We start from the raw sequence: 5,265 nt of genomic DNA on the forward strand, positions 1-5,265 counted from the left end.
AAGGCTTCCAACAGTCAACCTAACAAGCACCTAAAACATTTTAAAATTTACTAAACTAAACTAAATGAGGTACATACACCCAATTCTAACTTCCAAAGTACATAAAACCTAACTTCAAAAGAAAAAAAAATCAAAATACTAGTTGTTGCTAATACTATAAACGACCACCAAAGTGGCAAGATCCCTAATTTACTAGACCATACCAAAAATTAAAGCTTTCCATTATCCACAATTTTTAGCTTTTCGTGCCATATTAAAACCTTGTTGTAGTTATCCGCTATAGCAAACTACCAGAGAAGGGACTAAAGCAACGTTAGCTTCAAATCCAGAAAGAGGGTAAAATTTCTTGACTTCATCCATCTTAATGGTCTGTCAAATAAGAATGTGAGGATAGTCAAATTAGACAGCAGCACATACTGGAGAAATCATAGACTACATAAACTGGAGAAATCAATTTAACATACACATACCATAGTACATGGAGTAGCACAATGCTAAAATAACCGGAAATGACTCGCCTCCTAAGAAGTGATAAATGCAGATTAGCATTCAATATTTTAAGTGATAAACAATTCAGAACCATAATTTTTTGATGTGTTAAAGCGGCTTAATCAAATAATTCACATAATAGATCACTAAGCTTATCAGGTTCCAAAACTGTACAGGTTCCAAAACTGTTTTTCATCACTGGTAGAATGCTTTAATTCTATGGTGCTTAAAGTATAATTACATTCAGAAGATATAATCATATTCACCACTTCATCAAGTGAAGTAAACAATTTATACAAGTTAATAACAATATCTTTGTCAAAAAGTTGAAGCTGTTTATATTTTTAGAGAGCTAAAATATTAAGTTACGGCTTTTAACTATAAACATCTTAAAATACTAACCTTTTTCAAGTACATAAATACCAAAATATAAATAAAATGAACATATACCAATTTAATCATTAGTGAAATAGAGGAACTAAAGCTCTGGAAGCCTTTAACAAATAGCGCAACTAAACCTGTAATAGTAATCCTATCTGTCAGTAAATAATATAGAAATGTACAAGTATACAACATAACCTAGCTACCCCTTCATTTTCATCAATCTTAAACTTACTTCTCTCTGGGAAAAATCCACATATTGACTGAATCTTAAGATTCACCAGAGGAAAATCCATATATTGGCTTAGTTATATATTACCAGAAGTCAGATAAAAATCATCCAAAGAAAATCAAGAAAGTTTTTTAAGATTTGGTACATATTTCTGAAATATTACCTCAACATTTATTTCTCAATTTAAGTGCACTATCAGTGTCATATGTCATGAATGTTATTATTCTTGAGTGGTGCATACCTTTAATTGCGTCCTGCATTTCTAATTGAATTGGAAAATGAGCTTTACACTTTTTAATTACTAGAATATTTATTACCGATTCCAAATAATTGGGTCAAAGATAATCAATTGGTTGACTCGATAATAAGTCCTACCCGGGTCTGAAATCTTGGTTATAGTCTTCAGATCTTATGGTTGGGCAGTTGTTGGTAATGCATTATCTTCTATTATTTCCTCAACGCTCTTATCAAATGAGAATGAATCATTATCTATTGCACACCTCTTTATATTGGTGAGATCCACATTGTTGAGATCCACATTGCCCGCTATAAGGCCATATCGCCTGCATATTCAAAGCAACAAATAAGCTTTAGATCAGACCAATAACATGACTTCTGGATGTGAATAATTTTAAATAATGGTAAAATTAAGTACCTCAAAAACACCACCATAAGCAAGTAATATTCCAGCAACTATAGTAGCTCCACCAGAAAGGAAACTAAAATGCTGAAATTCGCCTTTCTTCTTCTTTCCCACGCACAAATTCCTCGACGTGCTAAGAACAAATATCCACTTTACCCTCAATTGTCTCCAAAAATAATCCACTTTGTTTGTACACAAGCTTTCCGTTTTCTACAATCACTTCATATGCCCTTTTATTCTATTTTAGAAATTAAAATTATTTGCAACAGTTAAACCAAGGCACATTCAAATGTACCCTATAAGCAAATTATTATATGATCTAGAACTTACTGGTCCCAGATATATGATGCATTGACGTTGTAGTTTTCTTCTCGGACATTTTTCAAGGTTTATGTCTTTGCCATCACCAACATCCAAGCATCATTTTGTCAAAAGTAAATATTTAGGCAGAGGTCATTAAGAAAATATCCACATAAAAAGTTCCATATTAATCTGTTCGGCGAAGTATGTCACCAAGCACAAACAATAACCGTGTTACTCACCAGTAGAAGAAAGGTTTAATACTTTCACTTGCAAACCAGACATCATAGTACATGTTAAATTGTATCCATAGCGATGTCGGGGATCAATCTGTAAGCATTTAACAAATAGATTGTAAGTGCAATATTACAATTAAAAGAAGATAAACTTAAAGCTTCAAGCCAATGTGGTAGAGCTAACTTTTGAGCCTTTTCACTTTTGCTTAAGCCCTTCCCGACCTGCAATCACAAGTATGTTAATATTAAAATCCAAAAAATTATGTAGACATTGGAATGGACAACTCTGTATGAATGAAGCAAGATGTTACCTTGAAAGCTCTTGTTTTAGCCCTATCCCATCTAGAAATTGCAGTTTCTTGTTTTTCATCGTCAAAGTATGACACCAAGCTCCGCTTGAGAGCTGCAAAATCTAATGGCTTCCACCTATAAAAAGAACAGAACCAAAAAACTATTAATCAAGATGAAAAATCAAATAAAAGCAGAAAAAATGTTTATGCAGCTAATAGATCATTCTCATTAAGTGAGTAAACAACAACAGATAATGCAGTACTAACAACTACACAACCACAAGATGTGGAGACTCTGACCAAGATTCCACATAATTCAATCAATTATCTCTGACCCAATTGATTTGAAATCCCTTTACAACTAATTTAACCACCATCTGCTATAAAATTCATTGAGGCATTTCATCAAACACTTGGTGACATTCAAGAAAACACAAACTTAACCCTCAATCCAAAAAGAGGTTTTGGATTCCTATATGATAACGGGACTTGGTAACAAGAACCCGTATTGACCGTAATTTGACTATTATAAAAACACATGATATAAAATTTAATTTTTTTTAAAAAATGGAAACATCTCTAAAATTAGTAGGTAACATCATCCGTACGGTTGGAGCATCGAACAATAATTTAAATAAAAATAGAATCACCACCTGGTACAAGACTTGGAAACAGGAACCCGTGTTGACCTTAATTTCAATATTATAAAAACACGTGATATAAAATCTATTTTTTAAAAATATTTATACATTCTGTTAAAATTAGTACGTAACATCATCCGTACGGTTGGATAGTTGAACAAGAATTTTAAAAAAATAGAATCACTACTCGGGACAAGACTTGGTTATAAGAACCAGTGTTGACTGTAATTTGACTATTATAAAAACACACGATATAAAATATATATATTTTTAAAAATAGTTAGACATCTCTAAAATTAGTGGGTAACATGATCTGTATGGTTGGATAATTGAACAAATAATTTAAAAAAGTAGAATCACCACCCGGGACAAGACTACGTATTGGGAACGCGTGTGCACCGATATTTGACTATTATAAAAGCACATGATATTAAATCTAATTTTTTTAAAAAAATATTACACATCTCTAAAATAATTAGGTAACATCATCCGTACAGTTAGATTTTCTAACAAATTTTTTTCAAAAATAGAATCACCACTCGGGAGAAGACTTGGTTACACGAACCCGTCTTGATGTAATCTGACTATTATAAAAATACACATTATATAATCTATTTTTTTTAAAAAATTACACATCTCTAAAATTAGTAGGTAACATCATCCGTATGGTTGGATCGTTGAATAAAAAAATTAATAAAATAGAATCACCACCCGGGACAAGACTACATAATGGGAACACGTGTGCACCGTGGTTTGACTATTATAAAACCACATGATATAAAATCTATTTTTTTAGAAAAATTACATATCTCTAAAATTAGTAGATAACATCATCCATACAGTTGGATCAATTAAAAATAATTAAAAAAAATTAGAATATGAATTTAACTAATAAATTTTAAAAATAGTACAATAGCTAAGGCAACACTAAATAACCTATTGCAACACCAGAGAGCAAATGCAACCTTTAAAGTGCCCCGCCAACTGCTACGTCAGCATGTGGGCCCCACTTATGCCTCATTAGCATGCCACATCAGCATTTGGGACCCACTTGTGGGATCCATTGATGCCACGTCAGCAAGCCCCATCAGCATGCCATGTAATTATTGGGTCCCACGTGTGGGCCCCACACATGCCACATCGGCAAAAATTGGCCCTCTCCCATGGGACTCACAATCCACGTCAGCAATAGTTGGTGCCACAGTGGGTCCAGCATGCCATCTCAGCTTCTTTGTCCACGTCAACATTTATTAAATAAAAAAATTGTATAATGCAACGCTATGACCTCTACTGTTGTATGGTGCGCAACACTAACAATTATTAGAAACGGCAGCTTCAATGTATTGCAATGCTTTCTCCACTGCGTTGCAATAAACTGAAAATTTTGTAAATAGTGCAACGCTTTTCGTGCAACACTAGGTAAAAAGCGTTGCCTATGTGCACTTATGGGGTAGTGTCAAGCAATTTCTCTAACTCTTTCGTCTCCAAAGCAAAACTTTTTCTCTCTGCAATTAATTTCAATCTCAGCAATGGCACCGGTAGTCAAGATCATGTCTCAAACTGGGGTTGTTTATGAAAAGAATAACTTCATCGCACTGGTAAACAAGGAGATCGCAACTTCTGTAGATTATAACAAAATGATGGATTTCATTCGAAGCTATAAATTGAAATATGCTATGCTAGAGCCTCATGTCACCTACTGCGAAGTGGTTGAGGAGATATGGACAACTGCTGTTTACAACTTGAAAGACAAAACCATTACCTTCACTCTCAAAGGTACAAATTACTGCATAAACGGTGATATAATTTTTGTCTATTTTTAATTTCCTGAGAATAACACACTAGTTCCACACATTGACACAAATGTAAGCTCCATGCTAATCTCTATGGGTTATTCTCTTGACCCTGCCAAGCTAGATGAGGTTAGGAGAAAAGACCTTAGAAAGGAGTGGAGCTTTCTCTTTGACTCTTTTATTAAAGTCTTTTCTGGAAAAATTAGTAACTTTGATGCCGTGATTTACTCACTTATTAACATGCTGTATATGTTGCTTAG

The 5,265-nt window shown here is 33.5% G+C and overlaps 1 pseudogene; it reads right to left on the reverse strand.

Annotated features, from left to right (window-relative positions):
• Nucleotides 1–1,587: 1,587 nt before the first annotated feature.
• Nucleotides 1,588–4,764, reverse strand: LOC141673300 (IQ domain-containing protein IQM1-like; annotated as a pseudogene).
• Nucleotides 4,765–5,265: the final 501 nt, after the last annotated feature.

This window comes from Apium graveolens, chromosome 7 (genome assembly GCF_009905375.1).
Source record: "Apium graveolens cultivar Ventura chromosome 7, ASM990537v1, whole genome shotgun sequence".
Lineage (NCBI taxonomy): Eukaryota > Viridiplantae > Streptophyta > Magnoliopsida > Apiales > Apiaceae > Apium > Apium graveolens.